Here is a 25,710-nt window from a genome sequence, read left to right as displayed (position 1 = left end):
GTTCATCCCTATCTCCAATGAAACTGGGCATTGGTTGCTTTTTCATGTCGGTCCCTGTGGGCCAAAGTTCTAGTTTCATCCATCGCTGCCTTCTCCATCAGTAGAGGAATCCCTGTTGTCACAATAAAAAGCGAAATGGTGCTTTAAAAATTATCTCCATTCTAAATGGAGTGGGTGTTGGTCTTAGACATTCCCGTAGGGAACATCCCAGTCAATAAATCAAAGGGCCAGCTAGGACTTGGAACAAATGCATCTTTACTTGTCTGGGCGTTCCCCTTGTTTTAACTTTGACAGTAGAAAGCAAAGCAGGGTGTGCCCATGCCTGAATTTCTAAACCCTAAATGTCCACTACTTAGGATGTTTATAGAACCCAGGCAAAAACAGTGGTGCTCACACTGGCAAAAATGATGCTACAGAAGTTTTCAAAAAGGTTACCCGGAACCCTGTTATTCTCTGGTCCAGAGCTCACAGCCTCCGGAAGGACAAGAAGAATGCCCGGTCTCTGTATGATTTCTCTTCTCACCTGATATTGCAGAGCTGTCTCCCTAAGTGTAAAAGAATAACGAGAACTAGTTCCTGAGGGCCATTGTTGGGACTCATGCCCTCCACATGGCTGTGGGAAAGCACTCTGCCTAGCACTAGTACTTTGTTTGGGTCAGCCTCTCTATGTTCCCTGCAGTAAACTCATAGTTATTAGATATTAGTTTGGCTCTATTGCCATGTGACAGCCAAAGCGGACCCCTGTTTCAGAGAACAATTGATGTGTGCGCTTCCTAGGGTATGTGTGCACTGCTGGACGCAACAGCGTAAATGTATGTGTCTTGTAAATGTATGTGTCTTGTAAAGCGCACTGCTGCCCTGAGGCGTCGTGGCGCTGTAGACCGCTGGGGAACCCGTCCTGGCTATCCCTGTGAGATGGTCCCTCCTGGGTATCTCCAAGGTGAAACCAGGCATCCCCGGCGAATGTGGGGGGCCGTTGTGGAGATGAGGCAAGCTAATGCCCAGAGTTGCCGAGTGTGTTCCTGGTTAGAGTAGGTACCGAGGCGAGAATTATCGAGTCCGTTTTGACCCTGGTCCACAACCCTGCCGCGTCGGGAATTGAACCCTGGTCCCTGGCCGATTCTCTGCTTACGGATCTGCCGCCTCTAACCAGTGAGCCACACCTCTCCACTAACTAAGCTAACTCCTCCTCCTGGTAAAGTCTGTGCAAGCATATCTAACTGGGATCCTTAATACCCGAGACATGCATGTGAGGGGAGTGTGGGTGTATATGTGTGTGTGTTTGTGCTCACCCCTGACTGCTTGCAAGAATGAAGGAATCCTTTTAACTGCAGGAGTTGTACTAAACAAGATGATGGCCGTCCTTCATTGAGGCTACCAATCCCATCTTAGACATCAGGAAGAAGCATGTAAACTTCTCATGTCCCTTTCACCAAAACTAGTTGTCTCTGTGGGTGAGTAGAGATGGCCAACTATGTCTTTTGAAGTGGCTGCAGTTCTCCCGTCAGAATGAAAGCTACCCAGCAATCCTCTTCCTGCTGGAGATCTGCATGAATTATGGGATGGGTTCTTGTCTGGGGGGCGATCCCACATTCTACCAGAACCAACCTAATTAGTTTTGAGGAGGGACAGCCGATTTCATGACCGAACTCTAAGGTGACATGTAGGTGTCACGCCCCTCTAGGATTGGAGGAACCCCTCAGGATTTTAAATGTGTAGACTATCCTCCTGACAGGACAGAGGACGATAAATACTGGTCTTCTCAATCCGTGCACGGGTCATCGCTTGAACGCAAATGTCAACTAAGATCTGCAGCCATTGTAATGGAGTGAACACGGGCATGGGACAGCTGCCAGCATAAGCACTCTCGCTCTAGACTGGGCCTGAAGCAAGGCGGAGCTGCCTTGCTAGATCTGTGGAAGAAGGAAGACCTACTTGCCTTCTCAAAGAGCTCGATTGTTGTTGGATTGGCATGCATCACCGACTGCCAAAGCACAGCTGTTGTAAGTACCTACATGAGACGACATCAGTGGACTGAGCCTGCTCTGGAGGCAAAAGGCAGCCCCTGCCAGCTGCCCTTCAGCCTTCAAGAAGAGGGAGCCTCCTTCATTTCCTGATTCTCCCGATGCAGTTGCAGTGTCTGTACCTACCTCTCTAGCCAGCGCTTGGAGCCCTAATGAATCTCGACTTTGGGTTCATTCCCATTCTCTTGTTGGGAGTTTGGAACTGTGGAGCTGTTGCAGTTGTCTTCCCTATCCTTACTACTCCTGAGTCTTAGCCCGCCCAGTAGGCTACTACATTCTGGCCTTCCCGGTGTACAATGCTATGACAGTAAAATCTTTTGCGCCTGTGTTGGGTTCTGAGATCCCCCCAGCCCCCATAACCCCCACGTTCTCAACCATCAACTAAATGGGGCGCATCAGTGACTTAATTTATTGTGCCCATTTACCACTGCCGATAATGACCAGACACCGGGTCATGCTCTATCCCCCTTAGCACTACCAGAAGACCCCCTCAAGAATGATGGCGGTGGATCCATTACTTACTTGCGTGTTGCAGGTGTAAAGAGAGACATTCCAGAGCCTGTTCCTCAGGTTTGTTAAAACCACATCATTACAGCAAGGCAGCTAGTTCTGACTTCAAAGTAAATGTGAACAAATACTTACCTATTCAAAGTCTAAATACTTCTGAAATTACCAGAGTGCAGCTAAACCTTTCCCCAGAGGGTAACATTGTCCAGGGAGCCAAATGTTAGGCTAGAAACTAGCACCAAGGAGATGACAAACTGTTTAGAGTTGATTCTGTGGCTCTGAGGTGCTAGCAACCTCCGGTTTTCAATCTTTGTGGTGTGTAGAATCTTTTACCCGCATTTGAGAAAGCTCGCTTTTCCAAAGACTAGCACTACCTAGACAAATGATTCCCAGGTATTTGATCTGTTTATTGTTTGTGTGTCTAACCCTACACCACCTCCTTGACTAAGCCTCGCTACCCTAGGGGAGTCAGTTGTTAAAGGGAGAACTTTGTAATTTAGTGCAAGTGCAGCAGCCCTGGCCTACCAGTAGTAAACGGCATCAGTTGTTACAGTTAATACCCAGAAATATGTAACTGATCTGGTGTTACGTTCTGTAGGAATTCCTAGGTTTACGTGGTTCAGCTTTCTGAACCGCGGGCTCTGAGGACTCAGTGTGCCCATTGCACCTGGAGGTCCACAAGCCAACCTTGATGCTAGGACAGACACAGCAGCGCTATCGGGGAAGTGAATTCAAGCATTGATTGCTCAAAACAAACCATTTGAAGGCAAATTTGATTTCACAGGGCACAAGGGTGAATGGCTGCTGGGAACAGCACCCTGCATTGCTGATTACTATCAGCAATCATTTGGGAGGCCGCTGCTCAGTGGAAGCAAATGTCAAGACTGGAAAGACCAGACCGAACTAGTAGTAATGCGCTCCCCAGCTCTGAGCTGATGTCTAAATCAGAAAAACAGTGGAAGGTAGCATACCCAAAAGCTGCCGCATGAAGCATTCATGGTCACCGATGCATTGCTATGTGACTAAGAAGAGTAGGGTAGGCAGGCGCTCCCAAGTGAAGCAGCAAGCGACCAGGGTCACAGATCCATTTCTCTGTGTGTGGGAAGAATAGTGTCGGCAGGTGTTCTGTGGAAGGAAAGCAGCGAACGACCATGGTCAGGGATACTTTGCTCTCTGAGGAAAGTAGAGTAGGCAGCCCTTCAGGGGAAGTAATACATTAAGTAAAAAAGGTCACTGGTGCGTTTCTCTTTGAGTAAAATGGGGTAGGAAGGTGTACCAATGTAGTAAAGCAGTAAGTGACCATGGTCACAAATGATCTGCTCTTCAAATCAGAAGAATAGAGGTAGCCGGGTGCTCCCCAAGTAGCCATCCTCATAGAATTTATATATTTGATAGAAACTTTTAGCCTCAGATTCCATACCTTTAAATATCCTCAGGCTTCAGACTGGATCCGGGAGAGTTATGAGCAGTACCACTGTGCGCCGGCATGCGGCTTAGTTCAGCTTGCCGTCATCTGCACCGAATGTGACGTGCGCTGTACCTATATAGGTGCAACCTCTACACTCTGACATTGGTTCTTTCCTTTCCGCGTCAGATAGCGCTGATCCAGATTGAGCTATGCTCAATCATTTTTCGACTGGCCTGTTTTGACTTGTCATCAACGTTATTTCTGTGATTTCATCACCTGATGTGAGCATGTACCCAAGAAACGGCCTGGTTTCAAAGCATGTGGGGGTCTGTCACAGGCAAATGTCAGCGACAGACCCCCCACTTGGTGGGTTTTTGGTGCTTGGAGCCGAGGCATGACTCCAAGGTGTGTCAGGACTGCTGTGCCATGCACCCGATGGTGCTGAGGGAGGGATCCTTCAAGCTCCTCGCCATTTGATGTCAGTCGACTTCAACTCTAGAAGTCCTGGGACTGTTTGCATTGCCCCTCCTGATGTTTCTCGTCACATTCAAAGTTATCGGGAAGTCTGCTAAGTCCCACAAGCACAAGAAGTCAAAATAGTCCAAACACTGTTTGACTTCCCTGCGTCCGTCGAAGTAATTCAACAAGGTGAGGGAGCATCGTCACTCAAGTCCCAGCAAGTAGTCGGGTCCAATCCGCGCTTTCCCAATTTTTCTGGAGCAAACAGATTTTTCTGAAGCTAGAGCGACCCCCCGTCCAGCTGAAGGATTTTTATGAGGGCATGTGCCTCGTTTTTGGGAGGCCTGGCGCCTCTGGAGCGCCTGAGGGCCCCATAGGCATGAGAGGGGCCCTCACTTTAACCACGCTGACAGGTTTGTCCTTGGTGCTAGTCTGACCCCAATGATCCCTTGCTGGATCTGGAGTGGAACTCTACTATATTCTCATTTAATGAAGTCCTTATGAACATCCTACTTGGGGCCTGGTCCAAGCCCTGCGCAGGGGCTCCTGTTAATAGGACAGTTGCCCGCCATCATCGCCGCAATCCGGGGGATCCCGGTTTCCTTATTCAGTACCCCTCTCCAGAGAGCTTGATGGTCCAAGTTTCCTCATCCCGCATTCTCCCTTGCATGTTCACTACTACACCATTGGATAGGCAATCCACCATCAGTAAGAGAATGTTCTCACGCAAGGGGTTTCCATGTATAATCATAAGCACTTGAATAGACCCGTCCAGATGTGGGGCCCCCAGATCACTTCTTTAGATACATCTTCTTAAGTGGGATTTTTCGCCTTTCTTCAGGAAGGCCTACAGAGACACTTAAGGGATAGAGAGACAATAATGCAGCCTACATAAATAGGCTACACTGGCCGCACCTTCATATTGAAGTGAAAAAATAGATCGGGTACACCATATTTTGTATTATTTTTGAAGTGTTTAACACACAGAGGAATCCCCTTCACAAAACTCCTTCTTTCATGATAGATATGAAAGGAGAGGACAGAATAGCCCCATAGGCTGCCATTATATGTCTTAAAAATAGAAGCTGTGCCTTTAAGAATCCAGAGACCACCATTATCCCATCATGCACAGCTAGTGGCAGTTACTTCAGTTCTTTTTGAGGGTGATGAGAAGTGAACGCATGTTTTATGTGGTGGATCCCTCTGTTTTACCGAGGAGGAGGGAGGGTTGCTTATGACATATCATGGATATACGCCAACAAGAGAATTGAAGTTACAGGTCATAAACTGTTCCTTCTCTCATAGGGGATTTCCATGTATAGTCATAAGCACTTGAGTAGACTAGCAAGCCCATCCCTATAGAACGCGGTAGAAGAGACAGAGAAAGCATTGAGCTCTACCAATTTTGTTTTCTTTTTCAAAATTCCCTTCTGAATTTAACAACTAGCTACTTCACTCAACGTCTTTGGTCTTTCCCTACGTTTTTCAGTTTTTTTTCTGACAGGAAATTTTACAGTTTTAATTCAAAAATGCCATCTCTTTTTGATAAGTGTCCAGACTGTGGTAGGAAGAAGGCCAAGACTGATCCTCACAGAGTGTGTATACTATGCCTGTCTGCTACTCATGTTCCAGAATCCTGTTCCATCTGTAAAACTTTCTCTAAGTGTACTTTGTGTGACAGAGAGAAGATTCGACTTCAAGGAGCAGAAGAGAGGCGAAAACAGCGGGCCCAGTCTTCAGGTGGGGCTTCAGAGCGAGGAGAGGGCCAGTCCTCTACCAGGGCTCTGTCTTCAGCCTCAGGGAGACTCCCCAGCAGAAGAAGGGCTGAAAACGGCACCGGTTCTGGTTGACGTCGAGGATGATGACTTTGAGAGGAGGTACAGTGCCGACTTGTTCGCCGGCGACCCAAGGCTCTGGGTCAAAACGACGTTGCCATTTCATGTCAAGAAGAAGATCTTCCACGTTGATTATAAAGCTGATGACAAGAACTCCGTGGTCGGTGTCAGGAAGCCCACCGCAGACGGTGACACCTCGCAGGTCGCCGTCGAGGACCTTATCACACCGTCAGTTGCTCGACATCAAGACGCCTCCATTGATTGACGTCAAGTCACCACCATCGATCTGAGTTGAGTCATGATCGCCGACGCATTCCCACCGTCGGTTGACGCAGTGAGGCCGTCGATCGACTTTGAGACGTCATCGTACGATGTCGAGACGAGATCCTCCTACGAGGCGACATCGAAGGTTGCCATCGATGAGTATATCGACGTTGAGAGGGACGGAAAGATCTTCTTCAGGGACTTTGTCAGCTTCTTAAAGGCTTCAGGAGGCGCAGAAAAAGAGCAGGCTGATTTACACATCGGATCCAGAGTACTCCATAACCAATTCACCATCTATGAACGTTCCCTCTCCAAAGCTTCTTCCACAGCAGTCTCCACCTCCTTTACCAGATGTGGAACCAGGACTTCCGACACTACCTCACCTCCTCCTCCGCCGCCTCCATCTTCACCACCGCCACCATCATAAAGACCAAGGTCTAGGTCTCACACGAGACATTGGTTTCACAGTCAGACACTCCTCTACTCATTCACATCATCGGCATCATAGAGGAAGGCCTCATTCCAGACATACCAGGGACACCTCCTCTTCAAGCACAGAGAGATATTCTGCTACACTGTCGGACTCTCCTCCCCTGCGGAATTCACCAGTTGATGATCTTTCGACCTCTCAAGAGGTTCTGGTGCAGGTTGCTTCCAAATTAAACATTCCTGTGTCCACTCCTACACCAACAACTTCTGTAATATTTGAGACTCTTCAGCAAAAACAAGCTTCACGTCCCTTTCTTCCTCTGGTGCTGGGCCTCCTAGAACCAGCTATGGAACTTTTTCTGACACCCTCTTCAATTAAGACAGCTCCATCCAGGCTCCAAAAGAAATATTGGCCTCCAGAGAAGGACCCTACTTTTTTACGGACAATCCCAGCTCCGGATCCGGTTATTGTGGTGGTGGCGTAAAAGCAACTAGCCACGGCTCCAACCTCAACAGTGCCACCAGATAAGGAGAGACGAAAAATAGACTCAGTAGGGACGAAGGTTTGCAACACAGCACCGACTACTATGAAAGCTGCTAGTGCCACAGCCTTACTAGGCAGATATGACTGGGCACAGTGGGATTCGCTCCAACAGTTTGCGGACTACCTCCCTAGAGACAAAAGAGAGGACTTCAATGAGATCTTGACAGAAGGTCTTATGGTCTCGAATCAAGTCATAAGCGCAGCAGTGGACACATCCCTTCTTGCTGCACATGGGCATTGCCACAGCATCGCACTTCGGCGGCCCTCTTGGCTATGCCTTACATCGCTTAAACCTAAATCACAGCAGCACATCCTGAATCTCCCATTTTTCAGGTACAACTCTTTTCGGCACTCACACAGACAAGGAGGTGGGAAGGATGAAGGCAGAAATGGAGACGCTAAAAGCTATTGGCCTTGAAAGACCTAAGCAGCAGCGTAAATCTTTCATACCTTTTCAACGCTGCTATTCTACACTGAGGGTTCAAACCCCTCGGTGGTATCAGGGCCGCCAGTCAGGTATGCAACAACAGTACCAACGCTCCTACCGACCTTATCAGAAAATACAAGCAAAAGGAAGATCAGGACAGCAACCTGCTCAAGGAGGCAAGGTGCCAGCAGGGTCAAAACCCTGAATCCTGTCTTCCCCCTCTTCCGTTGCCTGCTCCGGTAGGGGGAAGCATCCAACATTACCTGGTAGAGTGGCACAAAATTACGCAAGACAATTGGGTGCTGAAAATTGTTTGCAATGGATATTCTCTCAGATTCATCAGCCCTCCACCGTCAATACCTCCGAAACAATCCAGATTCCAACTGCACCAATTACAATTGGAGGTAAACATTCTCTTACAGAACCAGGCGGTGGAACCAGTTCCTCTTTTACAATGAGGCACAGGAGTATACTTAAGATTCTTTCTTGTCGAGAAGAAAGACAAGAACAAGTTCAGGCCCATTCTCGACCTAAGGACTGCCAACAGCTAGATTCGCAGAGAAAGGTTCGCTAGCATTGCACCAAATTTACCCTCAGCTACATCAAGGGAATTGTATATGTGCAATCGACCTTCAAGACGCATACTTCCACATTCCCATCATAAGGAAGCATCGCAAGTTCTTGAAGTTTGCTGTGGGGAACAGCCACTATCAGTACTGTGTACTTCCATTTGGCCTGAAGTCAGCACCCAGGACTTTCTCCAAATGCATAGCTGTGGTAGCGGCCCATCTGAGGAAACACAAAGTGTTAATCTTTCCCTATCTAGACGATTGGCTCATCAAGGCATCCACGTATCAAGAGGCTCACTTAACTTCAATTGGACCTCCAACCTTCTCCCTCAGTTGGGGCTTCATGTCAACCAGACAAAGTCACCCTCGATCCCTGTACAGTGCCTGCAATATTTGGGAGTATCCATCGATACTCTCACCGCAAGCGTGTCTCCTTCAGAGAAGAGGCGCTTATCAATCCTTCGGAAGGCTCAGGCTCTCATGGCAGTGTCTCACCCAACTGTGAGGAAGGTCTCTTCGCTCATGGGCTCAATGGCATCCTATATATTCCCCACACCGAATGCACACCTCCACATGAGACCCCTGCAGGAATACCTGGAAGACCGATGGGACCAGTGAACAGGCGGTTGGGAAGACCAGATTCGATTGTCTCAGCATGCCCTCCGGTCCATCTAATTGTGGTGCTATCCCTCAAATCTCCTACGAGGAATCCCTTTTTACAAGGACATACATGTTCAGATCATAGTCATGGATGCCTCCCTCCAAGGATGGGGAGCTCTCACAGGCCAGCTTCAAATTCAGGGCAAATGGTCACATAGAGAATCCACTTACAACATTAATCTGCTAGAGCTACGAGCAGTTCATCTGGCGCTGAAAGCCTTTCAGCCATCAGTCTACTCCAACTCCCTGCTTGTTCATGCGAACATACAACAACAATGTACTACCTCAACAAGCAGGGAGGCTCGAGGTTCAGACTTTTATCTCGGGAAGCCCAGATGATCTGGAAGTTTCTTGTGGCCAGAAACCTGACCATAACAGCAACTTGCCTCTCAGGTGTGCAGAATGCTCAGACCGACTCTCTCAGCAGGCTCCTTCAGGAAAACCACAAGTCAATCTTAGACGACGTAGTCCTCTATATCTTCAGAAGATGGGGTACTCCGGAGGTCGACTTGTTTGCCACCGCAGAAAACAGCAAATGCCAAAGCTTCACGTTGAGGTACTACCAACTGGGAACCCTGGGGAATGCCCTATGGATCAACTGGTCAGGCAGGTTTCTCTACGCCTTTCCTCCAGTACCCCTAATCCCGGCAGTCCTCATCAAGCTGTCGCAGTCACGGGCCAAAATTATACTCCTAGCCCCAGAGTGGTCATGTCATTGGTGGTTCACGGACCTCCTTCACTGGTCTATCTGTCCACATCTTAGGCTTTCATGCAAAATGGATCTGCTAATGAAGTTCAGAGGCCAGATGGTGCACCCCAACCACTCATCTTTGACTTTGGCAGACAGGCTCCTAATCTAGTACAGTATGGACACTTGAACTTACCTCCGAGCTACATGGACATCCTCAAGGAAGCAAAGTGGCCTTCCACATGTTCCGCTTATGATTAGAAGTTGAAGAGATTCTGTATTTGGTGCTCAACGACGAATGAGGATCCTACATCTTGCCAGGAGATGTCATTCTTCCATATTTGCTTCATCTGGCACAATCTGGCCTTCAATCTTCCTCCCTAACTGCCTACAGGAAATGCCCTTCACAAACTTCTCTTTTCAGAATTCCTGTCATCAGAGATTTCCAGGAATTCTGAGAAAGAATGATTAGAATAAATGTAAACAAAGAGGATACGGATATTTGACTCATGTAAGAATACAAAATATCAATAAAATTGTTTACAACAAAAAAAATCAGAGATTTCCTGGAGGGTTTGAAGAAGGTTTACCCTACCATTAGTAGTCCTTCACCTCCTTGGGAGCTTAATGTGGTCCTATTTCGGCAGGTCCATTTGAACCCATACATAAGGCGTCTCTGTGAGAATGTGGCCCTGTATATTCTGTTCCCAAATAGGTACAGTGTGCACAGAGTCCACAGTCCCCAGAGGTTTGGCAGAGGTTAAAGTTAGATATAACCTTACTCTCTAAAGTGGTAGCTTGGTCGAGCAGTAAGGCAGTTTCAGAGGACAGTGTAAAGCATTTGTTGCACACACTCAGTCAGCAAATGGTCTCACACACTCAAGAACTGAACTCTAGGCCAATGGTTTGTAAATAAATATATATGGTTGTTTTATTTTAGAACCAACAAAAGGTATCAAAATATACTTTCTCAGAATGAGATGCTTTAGATAAATACTTTCCAATAGGCAATAGACTTTTGAATATAATAGTTACAAGTGGTTGCAATAGGCAACACAATTGCAAACACAATAATACATTGAGCTCAATGGGAATTTCTAATTAAATGCAATTAGTTACTTTGAGGATTACTTTTCTAACCACAGGACTGGATCCTGGATTCAGTCCTGGGACATTTCTTGTAAACAATTGAGTAAAAGCATTTTGGTTACAGTTGTGATTTTTAACCCCTTGCATGCCCGCCCCTTTCCCCGCCCAGTGCCGCGCCTTCCATTAGCGGGCGGAGTTCATGACGAGCTGGACTCGTCATGGGCACAGCGCCACCGCAGCCCATGACGAGTCCAGCTCGTCATGGGCACTGAAGGGGTTAAGCAATATTTTTGTATTTTAAAAGTTGAAACTTTTTCACATAGAATCACCAATGTTATCCTATAGGAGGAAATTCACTTAGTAGGTAAGTGGGTTATTGTTACATTTTCTAACTCAGTGTTAGATCCTGGATCCAGCACTGGGGCATCTCCTGTAAACAGTTGAAAGAATGTGTTTTTGTTATACAGGCGATTTTTAACGAATATTTGTAAGTTTGCAAAATCGACACTTAGAAACGTTTTCAGCAAAAACCAGGCAATGTTATCCTATGGAAGGAAATTCAAGTTGCAGGTAAAGTATGTTCTCGTTAGTTTTGTAATCCAGTGCTGGGTCGACACTTAGAAGAAATTTCACAGAAAAATAGTCAATGGTTTCCATGGAAGAAAATTGGGTTAGCAGTAAGTATGGTTGTAATTACTTTGCAGGGTCAGTGCTGGGCACCAAGATCCAGCACTGGGATCTCTTCTGATAGCAGGTGAGTAAATTCGTTTTTGTAATTCGGCTGATTTTATATGAATATTTTAAGGTTTCAAAACTAGACACAAGAATTTCCAAGTGAAACCAGTCAATGTTACCCTATGGAAGAAAAGTAAGTTATCGACTTTTGGATAAGTACTCGATTGGCAGAGTTAAGGTTCTGGGCACAGCCTCCGGGGTCTCCCAGGGTCAGTTAAGTACAGTTGTTACACCCTCAGCGGCACAGGGGCAGCCGGGTGCAAAGTGAGTTAGGCCCAATGTTATCTTATGGGAGGGAGGGGGCCCTTGGTTGTTGGCTGCTGGCTAGCAGGCCATGCGACTGTGGGAGCTGGGCTCCTGGTCACTTGCTCAGGGCAAATGGGGAAGTAGCTCAGAGTAGAGGTTGCACTCCCAGGGGCACTCGGGCAGCTGGGTGCAGTGTGGTAAATAATTTAATTACCGGAACTGAATTTGATACGGAATCTTAGTAAAATAGCTCAGTAAAATAAGAGGCAGAATCCGTGGTATAAGAGGTTTCAGAATGGGCTTTATTCCAATGGACGATTCGAATCGTGGCCTCCAAGTTCCATCACCACGGGGGTTCAGGAAGTGGAGTACAATACTTTATTGATAAGTAATCATTTTTATAGAACAGACATTACAATGAAACCAATGTAAGAGGCGTAACAATTGATAGCAAAGATAACATTTCACATGCGTAGCTGAAAGAGGCGTAATTGGGAGTAACAAGGAAACGTCATTGGTTGTGATGTCACATATGGGTGGACCTATGAAATAATTTCGCAATGTCAGCAGAAATACTTGGCAGAGATGCGCGCGCAGCAGCATGACGTGTGATTGACGTGCAACTAGGGGGTGAAGGGGACTTGACATTTAGCTCTACATGTGGAGACAAGAAGTCTGGGGGGTCAAGTCAACCTAATCCCAAATCATATCTAACATCCTATGTTTAAAGAACTGTGTTATCCACAAAGGAAGGACTTTTGGACAAAATCTATTCTATACTGACTGTGTGTGCGTGCACAAGCGTCTAAGTGTCTACATGAGATGCAAGGGCAGAAACCTTCCATGGTAACGGGGCTATGAATTACTTGCATGAGGACAGAGAAGCCGGGCCCTTTGCTCAATAGCTAAAGGAAATGTTTACTTAAACTACTAGACAGGAATGCATCGGCTGAGGAGCGAAACAGATAACTTGAAGGTGAAATACAGTTTTTGGCAGGCAGACAGACCGGCCGAGGCAAGCACCGTTAGCCGCACAGGGAGTAGGACAAAGTTCATGGATACAGATGTGAGCTCAGACTGGAGCTGTCAGAGGCAGAAAGCAGGGAAAGGCTTGATGGCAGAATCAGGGCCTACTCGCCTGAACTGCAAAAATGGAGTAACTGAGCCATATAAAGTCGGTGGCCTTTCGTATTTAGGAGTCGAATATCCAGCCCATTCATGGCGGATCTGAAAGAGGACATGTTGACGGTGGACGCACATGTATTTGCGTCTTCATAACTGGAACTGGAGGGAACATACATGTACTTGTAACATGCACATAGGACCGTTGGGGTCCAAGATAGGGGACATAACTGACCAGAAAAATCCATATTTCCACATTCCCTCCTTGTCCCCTACTTGCCCATCAAGAGATATCAATCTTCATCAATCCATTGATCTGTTCATATAGCATCATTTGTTCTTCTTTTTTCTTCTGGGACGAACGAAATCTTGGTGGTGGAATACACGATGTGGCACATAGACCACAAATCGCTGGTCCACATTGCAGGCATAAGCAGCAACTGAATAGTATAAGAAGGCCAATACCTAGGAAGGATAGAACTCTCCATCCCCAGGCTGATAACACGTTCCAAAACCACCCGGACCAAGTCCAAGTGCCTGGATTCTGGTGTATCTGGCTCACAATCTTATGAAGGCGGGTTATAGCTTTATATACAGATGGCGAATTTTCTGGTATGAATACGCAGCAGCTTGATCTGATGACCCTACAAGCTCCGCCCCTATCGGCCAGGATGACGTCAAGGACAAGACGATTTTGAAGAACAACAATCCTCATCGCAGACTGCTCCTCTGTTAAGTTGCCTAGGGCGGAAATAGTTTCATTCACTACGGCTTCAAGAGTCCTAGTTAATCTACGTATTAGCTTACTATTGGTAACTGTACCTATATAGGGAAAGAGCCCTTTATTAAAATCTACATATTTTTCCCATGCCGTCTCAGTGTAATCGACAATTGGGAGATCTCTCCGTTCTCTATTGTGTACTAAATGAATATTTCTGTGATAATCAGGAGGAGCTAGGAAAACAGGTGGCAAAAGGAATGCAATGTAGCAGGTACCATCCCAATCTAGAGGCAGACGCATATATGCAGCCTGACCACATATGAAGTAGGAATGGCGGGAAGCTCTAAACGAAGACTTGCCTTGATCACTGAATTCTATTACAGTAGTGCATCTACTATGGCCCATATGTATGGAACCATTCTTTCTTACACACAATTCACCCTTAGCCGGGAACACTGACATGGCAGGCAGAATTGGTGCAACTTCGGATTCGACATTCAGGATCATGAGATTAAGTGTAAAATTACCTAATCCATATACTTCATTTTCTAGATCAGTTCCTGTTCTCTTGGGACGACCCTTCTTGTCGGGGTAGCAGACTTTGAGTAAAATTAAGTTCAGATTTCCCCATACCCAATTGTCTTGATAAACTGCTGTATTTGAATCTAAGGAATTAATTAAACTAAACCATGCTCCACATGAGCCATTGTGTGTAAACGGATATGGAAAGAGGGGCAGAACTCCCTTATAATTCTGATAGGGAGGGAGTCGACCACATATCCAACAATTGGTAGCATTACTAGTCTGATGGGAATGATGTAACATACTAATGAAAGTGTTATTGCGCAGCGCAAATCTATAGGACAATTCATGCGGGGGTAGGTCACTAAAAGAATGTTCAGCAGTAACATTATAGACATGTTTAGAAATAGGATAATATATGTGCAACAATATACTTGCAGTTATTATTATAAGACTCAAGAAAAACAAAATTAATAACGTCACTATACAATGACTACGCAGTGATTTACAGTACGCATGTCGTTTCAACATTTTTCGAGTTTTTTCTCTATTCAGGTCTAAGGGATACATGTCAGAGACAAATTCAACCGCTTCACCTTGGAGAGGACTTAAACAATCAAATTGTCTGACTTATTAGACCTGAGTTTTGATTTATATTGTTCCGGGCTACTAAGTTCAACCAAAGGAAGCTTTGAGTCAATGGGTGAAGACACACGAGGTGTGGCATTTACATCCGATGGTAGTCCATGAAATTTCTTGATATGACTTGAATGTATCCAGCCTTTTCTGCCCTCGATCTTCACGGCTGTCCTTGTGGTGAGCAGGACCAATTGCGGCGACTTCCACCTAGGATCCAGCTGAGTCTTCCGATCAAAGTTCCTCACTAAAACGAGATCCCCCGGAATTACGTCATGGGGTTTCACCTCAGTGTTGTCAGGAAAAGCTGCAGCTACCTGTGAACGACAAGATTGTAGTGCAGACATCAAGGAAGCCAAGTAATCTGTCAGCATATTACAGTCAACATCAGTTATTTTACGGGGTATAGGCGTCCCCCACATATTCGGTGGTCTTCCAAAGATCACCTCATAAGGGGATAGCCCTGTTCGAGAGTGTGCTACCATTCTCATGTAAAAGAGTGCAACTGGTAAAGCTACTACCCAGTCAACACCTTTCTCTCTACATATTTTGGACAATCTGATTTTCAAAGTTTGATTATGTCGTTCCACGAGACCTGCTGCCTCGGGGTGTCGGACACAATGAAACTTCCACTGATATCCTAGCAGAAGTGAAACATGTTTCATCAGTTCGGATGAGAACGGCTGGCCGTTATCTGAATAGACAACACGTGGTAAACCGTACCGTGGGAAGAATTCTCGAACTAGCTGCTTGGCAGTAGTCGGGGCAGTGTAATCTGATACTGGGTATGCTTCGGTCCAGCGGGAAAGAGCGCAGACAACTACGAGAACATATTTGAATCCTCGACATCGTTCCATCTGGATATAATCCATCTGAAGGGCTTCAAAAGGGTGATCAGGAGGCTGAAATCCACCCTGCTCTACGGGGATGCTTTTACCTGGGTTAAACTGACAACATATCATACAGGTACGGACTTTTTGCTTAGCTGCTGCTCGTAAATGTTTGTTGAACCAAATGTGTTGAATGCTGTCTAGCATAGCTTTCTCTCCTAGATGCGCTGGACTGTGTATTGTATTTATGATAGCTTGGACCATAGAGTCAGGAAGAAACCATACAGATTTCTCCTTCGTCATCCATCCCTGGTCCGTTTGGATCCCTCCTAATTCCGTCCATTTCTTTATTTCGTCTGGTGTAGCATGTGTCTGTATGTCAATTATATCAAGAGCGGGATCCTTAATCGTCATACAATGTGTTGGTGTCTGGACTATTGTCTTTGTCATGTCGGATGTGCGAGTTTGCGCAGTCTGTTTAGCTGTTCTGTCAGCTAAATCATTGCCTTGAGAAATGATATCAGTAACTTTCGTATGAGCTTTGCATTTCATAATCGATATTGCAGTGGGTAAATGTATTGCATCTAACAGAGCATGAATGAGGGATCCGTGCTGAATGTGGGCACCGTGAGAAGTTAAATAACCTCTCTCTCGCCACAGCACGCCGAAGTCATGTACAACTCCGAATGCATAACGTGAGTCAGTGTATATGTTGACTTTCTTATTTGTGGCTTGGATACAGGCTTGTGTCAGAGCAATAAGCTCTGCTGCTTGAGCTGACAAGGTATTTATACAGTTTGTTTCAATGACTTCAGTATCTGTTGTGACTGCATATGCGGCCACTAAATCTCCTGTACTTGTTCTCATACATGAACCATCTACATACAACGTCAGGTCTGGATCTAACAATGGAACATCTGTCAAATCTTGTCTGGGTTTCGTCGTTATTGTAATAACTTCAATACAATCATGAGCTAGTGGGTCTGTTCCGATTACAGGTAAAAGTGTGGCAGGATTCAATGTATTACAGCGTCTGATTTCTATGTGTGGCTGAAACAATGTTAGTTCGTACCCTGTAAGTCTTGCTATGGTCAAGTGTTGTGTTTGCGTTCGGTTCACAAGAACCTCTACTGCATGCGGTACTTGTACTGTCAATGGATGTCCTAACACTATGGCATCGCTTTGTCTTATTGCTAGAGCTGTTGCTGCCACTGATTTCAGGCACGCAGGCAAAGCCTGGGCTACGGGATCTAATGTACTAGAGAAATAGGCACATGGTTTGCGTGATCCTGCTTGTTCCTGAGTGAGTACGGACAAGGCAGTACTTTCGCGTTCTGTAACAAAGAGTGTAAAATGCTTTCTGTAACATGGTGTTGCTAAAACAGGTGCTTGACATAGAGCTTTCTTTAAGCTTTCAAAAGCTAGTGTGTGTTCCTGAGTCCAAGGGAGGACAGTCGATGTGGCCGCCTCCTGTGTTGTCAACTGAATGAGTGGTTTTGCTAAAAATGCATATTGAGGGATCCACTGCCTACAATATGAAGTGAGGCCTATAAAAGCCCGCACCTCCTTTTGTGTCTTGGGTATTGGCATGTTAGCAATTAACTGAATGCGATCGGGTGTAAGCTGCCTTCCCTCCTTGGACAGCGAGTGACCAAGATAAACAACTCGCTGGACACAGAATTGCAGCTTAGAAGGGGACACCTTGTGCCCTTTTTCGGCTAGAAATTGTAAAACCATCAGAGATGCTTTTTCACATTCCGGTTCGCTTCGGGCGGTGATCAGCAGATCATCCACATACTGGAGCAGTGCAGTGTTAACTGGCATGTGTATACTGTCAAGTTCTCGTTTCAGTGCTTGGCTATAGATGCTGGGGCTTTCTGTAAATCCTTGAGGTGCGCGTGTGAATTTAAAACTTCGTCCATTTAAACTAAATCCGAACAAGTATTGGCTCTCCGGATCTATTGGGACGCTGAAAAAAGCATTCTTGAGATCAATTACAGTAAAGAACGTTGCGTTCGAATCAATGGCTGTCAGTAATGACGAGATATCGGGGACCACAGGGAATTGTGGCACAATGCATTTGTTTAATTCGCGCAGATCAATAACCAATCGATATACTGGCGGGGCCTTTGGATCAGTTCGTTTAAGAATCGGAATTATCGGGGAATTACATACATTGGAGTCGGTTTCCACAACCACTCCTTGGGCAATGAGCTCGTCAATGATTTGCAGCAAAGCCACTACAGCATCTGGTGGTAGCTTGTATTGTCGTATTCGTGGTAGTACCACTCCTGCCTTTAGTGTGACTCGATATGGTGTAATGTTCATGCAACCAACATCAGTAGGGCCTTGTGCCCATAAATGTGTGGGTAAAGTCTGTAGTCGGTGATCCATGTCTCGGGATACATAGTGACCTTTGAAATCACGCAAAAATAATCTTACTCCTTCCGGAGAACAACATATTATCGCTCCTAGAGCTTTCAATGTTTTTATACCTAACAAGTTTTCTGGACATGATTTAGTAAGCAATAAATCTGTAGTTCGTGTCAAGGGTCCGATCGTAAGTGGAAGAGGCTGTGATACTTCATTAACAATAGGTTTTCCTGAAAAACCAAGGGATATATTCTGTGAGCCTGAGAGGGGTGCCTCCGGAACTTCACTACGTTTTATTGTTGTTCGACTTGCCCCTGTATCAAGTAAAAATTTTCTATCTTGACCCAATAATTCACTGTGCACATAAGGTCCTTCTTGATCTACAGGGACCTCGATAAGGGGTAAATCAACTTCCCTCTCTAGGCTGGTTCATGCGTATCGTTGATACTCAGGATATTCATACTGTGCGGCCTGATACATTTGTCGTGTCGTGGTTTGTGTGGCAGCAACAGGCAGCGCTGGTGCAGCTGGCACAAACTGTATAGACTGTTGCGGAGCTGGCATGGACTGTTGCGGAGCTGGCATGGACTGTGCATGCTGCGGGGCTCCTTGTTCATTCTGATCCTGTCTGGGTGGCCGTGGCCTTTCCTTTGCAATACCTACGGCGATATTACGTTTCAGGACTGGACAATCGTGTACATAATGACCTGGCTGTTTACAATAATTGCATGTCCCTTTTACAGGAACTGCGGAATCTCCAGAATGTGTCACACCCTTTTTGTGACCGTCAGTTGGAACTGTCTGGGAGACTAACATTTTCATTTTTGTGTCTTTCATACGTCTTTGTTCATGTTCTTGTTCTTCTCTAATTCTATTGTGATGATACTGTAACATTTGTAACATTTGTGACGGGGTGTTACCTTGCCAGGTACTTTCGAACTTCAATACTCTATTCTTCACTTGGGGCAAGGAATTTTCAACTAATTTCGTCACAAACAGATGTGGATATGACTCACTACTTGCTTTTATGCCACTATTTATACCAAAACATTTCTCGAATCGGGCATAGAAATCACTAGTGTCTTCATCTTGCTTTTGTTTACAGGCTGAGATTGCACCCCAGTCTTCCTTTTTCGTAGTTAATAAACGTGGCAGTACCTGTACTAGTAAACCTGGTAGTGCTTTAACTTTATCCCCGAGCTCTGCTCCTGCAGTTCGGGCCTTTTCTTCTGCTTCTAATGCTGTCCAGTCTATCTTTTGGTCTCCCACTTCCCACTCTTTTTCCTTAAGTTTTTCATAAATGCCAGCAGGCATTAATACCTTTAATATTGTCATAATGTCAGGATAGGTATATTCTCCCATGAGTAACATGTCTTTAATTTCTCGGTGGAAACCCGCTGGGTCTTTGTCATGACTGGGTACTACTTTCTTCATTTCTAACAATTCTATTTTAGATATGGGCGTATATACAAATACGCGTTTAAACTCATTGTCTTCGCCTTTTATTGGGTGCACTTCTCGCAAGGGATTCTGTCTATCTATGTAATACGGCGTTCTTTCCTTGATGGGCAATGAGACATGTTCTGGGCATACAAAAAGAATGTACTGCTTTCTGGATTCTAGTATTTCTCTAATTAACTTAGTACCTGAACCTCTCTATCTATTCGTGAGTAATTCAGTCAATATTTCAGGTAAAGGACCAGGATCGGAATGTTGGTTCTTATATAAGATAAGAAGTTGTTGAATCATATAAATCCCAGCTAAACGCTGTTCATCTGGGCTGAGGTTCAAAAACGTGTGTGCTACTGCTTCATCACCATATTTTCCGGGACTGTCAATCCAGTGAACGGCTGATCTGGCTAATTCTTGTTCATCCATAGAATCGAGTAGGTGATAACCCCTTCGTTCTCGGAGTAGTTTGTCAGCGGTTTGGAACGAATGTTCGGGAGACCTTATATTTATTATAGGTGTTGGATAAGTTCTGTTATTATCTGGACATATCGGACGTATTGGATCAGTGAAACATCTAGTATTATTACCAGATCTTCCTCTACCTACATAGGCTATAGTTTCTGACTGTCTTGCGGGAAATTCTAATTCTCCCTCTTCGTTTTGTTCTAACTCGTCTACTGCCAATCTCTCTTCACGTATTCGTTCTATTTCTTTTCTGATCTTTCGGCACATAGCTACTATACATGTTTGCTTATCATGTTTCCCGTCTGATATATTCTGACTCCATCTCGTAAGAATTTGCATTACTTCCGGGTTTACCCCCGGTCGGTCTTGATTTCTGATCACACAATTTATGAGGAAACGTAACAGTTCCCCCTGTATTTCCACTTTCTGGTATTCCATAGCTCTGTTAATACATTCAGAATCTCGCCCTGTTTGGACAAAATGATATATATTATCTAGATGCATAGTCATTCCTGGTAGTTTCCCTAAAAACATCGCAGCTCGTCTGATACGTAATGATGCCAGGACCATTTCGTCCTCTTTGCCGGTCACAGGGTCATATCTACAATCTACTAGAAGTTCCTTAAGTGTGCGGGTATTTATAAGTTTGGGCGTACGTGGATGTGCTGATTCTTGAAAAGTAAGTTTATTTATTCTGGGTGGCGTAGAATACATGCTGGTAGCACCTCCGGTAGCCCCATCTGGGGTACTGGGCGCGAAAGGATTCGTTGATCGTGATACAGCAACTATAGGTGTAGACACAGCTGTAGAAACGGCCGTGGGAACAGATGTAGAAACAGATGTGCTTGCCGGAACTTGTGTCGGAATTTGTGGTTGCAAAGGTACAGACACATGGTCTTGACGTTGAACCCCCCCAGCAGACGCTCTATGTGGTACAGGGTTAGCATACTCGGGAGCTGCGTCATCTAAATATGAGGAGAGAAAAACATCTTCTGCGGTTCTGGGATGCCCCTTTGGATGCGCTTTTATCGGAAACAATGGGGGTGGCAAGTCTTTTGGTATCTCCGGAGTAGCCTTAGGTAATCCTTCGGCCAGAAGGGGATACATACCATTCATAAGGGCATTTCTTTGTCTATCTCCTTGTTCTAATTTTACTTGTGTACCTTCTTCAATTAACAGATTTTCTCGAACTTTATTTGAATTTTCCTTACTTTTCTCTTCCTGTCTACGTGCTTTTTCTGTACGTCTATACGATTCTTTACGCCATAATTCAATGGCGTCTTTCTGTGACTGTCTAGCTTTCCTTTTCCATAACTCTTCCTCTACTTTCACGATGCACTCTGCATCCCAGGTCCCAGCTGCGGGCCACCTGTGACTTTCTGGTAGTTCCTTGGTGTAGTCCGCCCATAAATCAAGAAATAATATGGCGTCTAAGCCATGTTTGAGATACATAAAGTGCCCTGGAGTGTCCCTAGGAGGAATAGGAACAGCTTCTTCGAGTACCCCTCTTCTAGTTGTGATCTGTCTTAATTTCGAAAAGAGCGGCATACTGACAACTGATCTGATTCTTATTCTTAAATACACTTAATACAAAGCACAATAATGAACAGTCATTCATACCACAATATGCAGAACGTATTTAAAACATTTAACATTTAACATTTAATGAACAACAATGATGGCCGTTCACTAAGCATAATACTCGATACTAACTAGATAATTCTGACTTCATATACTAGACATACTCGATATACTGCTAAACAGTACATATACACTGCTGAAACAGTGCAGACCGGATTTGTGTACCCAAATCCGTCTTGACCGGCACAAACTATGTGCACGTCAGAACGCCTCCCCAGCAATGGTACTCACCGGGTAGCTCGGAACGGAAGGCCTCAGAACGGAACTGAACTTGAACTGGACTCGACTCGAAAACTTCGGCACTTCGGATCATCGGAAACTTCGGAACTTGGTGGGCCTCTGTATACCTCGGATCTTGCTCTCTCAGCTAGGCTCTGGTTGGGATACTTCGCACTTCTCACCGCCTCGTCTGGGTGTTGATCGCAGCCTTAGTCGCCCCCGCTTGACCGGAGGGAGATACAGGAAATCCTGCTGGTACGCGTTGTTGTCCGTCCAGCTGTGGCAGGAGACCGGGCCTGCAACGCACCACCGGCGCGTGAGATGAGAAAGTGTCCCTATTCGGGCGCCATGCATGTGGTAAATAATTAAATTACCGGAACTGAATTTGATACGGAATCTTAGTAAAATAGCTCAGTAAAATAAGAGGCAGAATCCGTGGTATAAGAGGTTTCAGAATGGGCTTTATTCCAATGGACGATTCGAATCGTGGCCTCCAAGTTCCATCACCACGGGGGTTCAGGAAGTGGAGTACAATACTTTATTGATAAGTAATCATTTTTATAGAACAGACATTACAATGAAACCAATGTAAGAGGCGTAACAATTGATAGCAAAGATAACATTTCATATGCGTAGCTGAAAGAGGCGTAATTGGGAGTAACAAGGAAACGTCATTGGTTGTGATGTCACATATGGGTGGACCTATGAAATAATTTCGCAATGTCAGCAGAAATACTTGGCAGAGATGCGCGCGCAGCAGCATGACGTGTGATTGACGTGCAACTAGGGGGTGAAGGGGACTTGACATTTAGCTCTACATGTGGAGACAAGAAGTCTGGGGGGTCAAGTCAACCTAATCCCAAATCATATCTAACATCCTATGTTTAAAGAACTGTGTTATCCACAAAGGAAGGACTTTTGGACAAAATCTATTCTATACTGACTGTGTGTGCGTGCACAAGCGTCTAAGTGTCTACATGAGATGCAAGGGCAGAAACCTTCCATGGTAACGGGGCTATGAATTACTTGCATGAGGACAGAGAAGCCGGGCCCTTTGCTCAATAGCTAAAGGAAATGTTTACTTAAACTACTAGACAGGAATGCATCGGCTGAGGAGCGAAACAGATAACTTGAAGGTGAAATACAGTTTTTGGCAGGCAGACAGACCGGCCGAGGCAAGCACCGTTAGCCGCACAGGGAGTAGGACAAAGTTCATTGATACAGATGTGAGCTCAGACTGGAGCTGTCAGAGGCAGAAAGCAGGGAAAGGCTTGATGGCAGAATCAGGGCCTACTCGCCTGAACTGCAAAAATGGAGTAACTGAGCCATATAAAGTCGGTGGCCTTTCGTATTTAGGAGTCGAATATCCAGCCCATTCATGGCGGATCTGAAAGAGGACATGTTGACGGTGGACGCACATGTATTTGCGTCTTCATAACTGGAACTGGAGGGAACATACATGTACTTGTAACATGCACATAGGACCGTTGGGGTCCAAGATAGGGGACATAACTGACCAGAAAAATCCATATTTCCACAGCAGGGTGCTTTTGAACCGTCGGGCGCTCAATGGATTCCTATGGAGAAGCTCAAGGACGAACAAAGGCTGCAAGCTCGGGGACGAAGATTCTTCAGGTGCGACCACCACTTCGAGAGGTAAGTTGGGTAGTTGGAGGATAGGTAGGCACCCAGGAGATGGGCACAGGGGGCCACAGGGCGCCGGGTGCAGGAGTGCCTTTTGGTGTCGGGAAATCTTACCCTCGGCTGGTCGCGGTTGGAGGGGTCCCTGGTTCTGATGCTGCAGGCGTCTTCAGGAGCATCAAGGTGGGTCCTTGGGTGCTGGATTTGGGGTCAGAGTCGCGGGGGGGACGTCCTCGTGGTCTTTGTTCACTCCAGCACAGGCCAGGCTTGACGGGTGCAGAGTGTGCAGGGTTCTCGGTTCCTAGCTGATGCCAGGGGTCAGTTACTGGCTTTGAACAGTACCACTGCTCGCGGGAGTCCCGGGTATTCAGTCACCAGGCAGTCAGATCCTCTGGGGTTTTTGAGGTTGCTGACCACTGGAGTCGCCGGGGTTTAGCAGGAGCAGGTTCGAGGGTCGACAGGCCGGTAGGGCTGTGGCCAAGTCAGTTGGGGTCATCCTCTTCTTAGCAGCTGTACGACAGATCTTCTTGTTTCTTGATCTTCTTGCTGGTTTCGGATTGGGATCTGAGGAAGGAAGGTTCAGGGTGCCCCTAAATACTAAATTTATGGGTGTTACAGGTAGGTAAAGGGCAGGGACCAATGGGTCCCTTTCCTGGGGTGGGTACATCCCCTATCCTGCCACTCTCCTGTGGGAGGGGGGCAGTAGCCTAGTCCTGATTGGGCAGGGCTTCCCATCTTCAAGATGGCGAGAGCCCGGAGATGTGCTTCACCTCGCCTCCCCCACCTGAGGGGTGGGGTTGGCAGAGGCTGGCACACCCCCTCTCCTTCTTTGGGGTTTCCGGCCAGTCTTCCCGCCAGAGTGGGGGTCAGAACCGGTAGGGGCCAGTTGCTGAGTACAGCAAGTGGCCTGGAGAAGCTCACAAAGGTGGCATGCCTTTGAAACTTCCCCTACCCATCCTGGGGGAGGAGACCTAGCACCTCACCCAGGATGTGCATTGTTGCAGGCCCAGGAGAGCGGATGGCTCTCCACCCAGGGGTCCAGCAACAAGTCTGCTGTGTGGCAGCCTAGGCATCCCCTCAGACAAGACGTGGGTTGTAGGTTAGGTTCAGGGGGCATCTCTAAGATGCCCTCTGCCGTGCATTGTACATTAAATCCCACACTGGCATCAGTGTGGGTTTAATGTGCTGAGCCGTTTGATACCAAACTTCATTCTTCAGTGTTGCCATCATGGTGCTATGGAGTTCGTGTTGACGATCTCCCAGCACCATATCCTAAATAGCAGTACTGCACTTACAGTGTCCAGGAATGGACCTGGGTACTGTGGGGGCACAGGGCTCATGCACCTGTACTCACACCACTGGCATAGGGCACCAAGCTAGAGGGATGGCTGATGTATGCCAGGGCAGTGTGAGTTGTGGGCATGGCACACAGGGATGTCGACTCTCTGTTTTGTTCTGCACCCAGACACTCAGCCTGTAAGGGCAGTGTGTTTGTGTTAGGGTACAGGACCTCTAAGGGTGGCACAATAAGTGCTGCAGCCCTTAGGGGCCTTCTCTGGTCACAAGGCTCTGGGTACCTAGTGTACCATTTACCAGGGGCTAACATGTGGCCAGAGATGCCAATTGGGTTTAGGCTTCAACACAGTTTTAAGGAAGGAACATAGGCCCTGGGTACCTGATTGGCAGGAGCCCAGGGCACACTCAGTCAAAGTACATCAGCAATTCATTGGCTATTACATCGTCCTGCAGAGTTAGTGAAAATCCAAGCACTTTGCTTTCAAGAGCCTTACACAGTGTTTCATGCATCTAAGGTAGTAATGAGGACTCATCCGAAATTCCTCCCCATGGTGGTTTCGGATTTTCGTGTAAAGCAGACGATCTCTTTGCCTACCTTTTTCTAGCATCCATCCCCTCCAAGGGAAAGATCTCTTTACTCCCTGGATGTTAGAAGGGTTTTAAAATTCTATCTGGATTAAACTAAGGATCTACGGAGATCTGACCAGTTGTTTGTAAAATATGGCTCCCTTCGTACAGGTCTTGCGACTTCCAAAATATCCATCTTCAGATGGATTTTTTCCTGCATCTTACTCTGTTACCAAAAAGCGAATGAATTTGTTTGTTAAGCCTAAAGCTCACTCTACCAGAGGGAAGACGGCTACTGCGGCCGTGCTTCATAATATACCCATTGCAGAGATCTGCAAGGC

The 25,710-nt window shown here is 46.2% G+C and overlaps 1 protein-coding gene across 1 annotated transcript in view; it reads left to right on the top strand.

The window, feature by feature from the left end:
• Positions 1-25,710, top strand: part of LOC146813655 (cullin-9-like) — a 570,887-nt gene that overhangs the window by 249,681 nt on the left and 295,496 nt on the right. The window lies entirely within an intron of this gene.

This window comes from Triturus cristatus, chromosome 6 (genome assembly GCF_964204655.1).
Source record: "Triturus cristatus chromosome 6, aTriCri1.1, whole genome shotgun sequence".
Lineage (NCBI taxonomy): Eukaryota > Metazoa > Chordata > Amphibia > Caudata > Salamandridae > Triturus > Triturus cristatus.
This window is presented reverse-complemented; position numbering and strand designations above follow the sequence as displayed.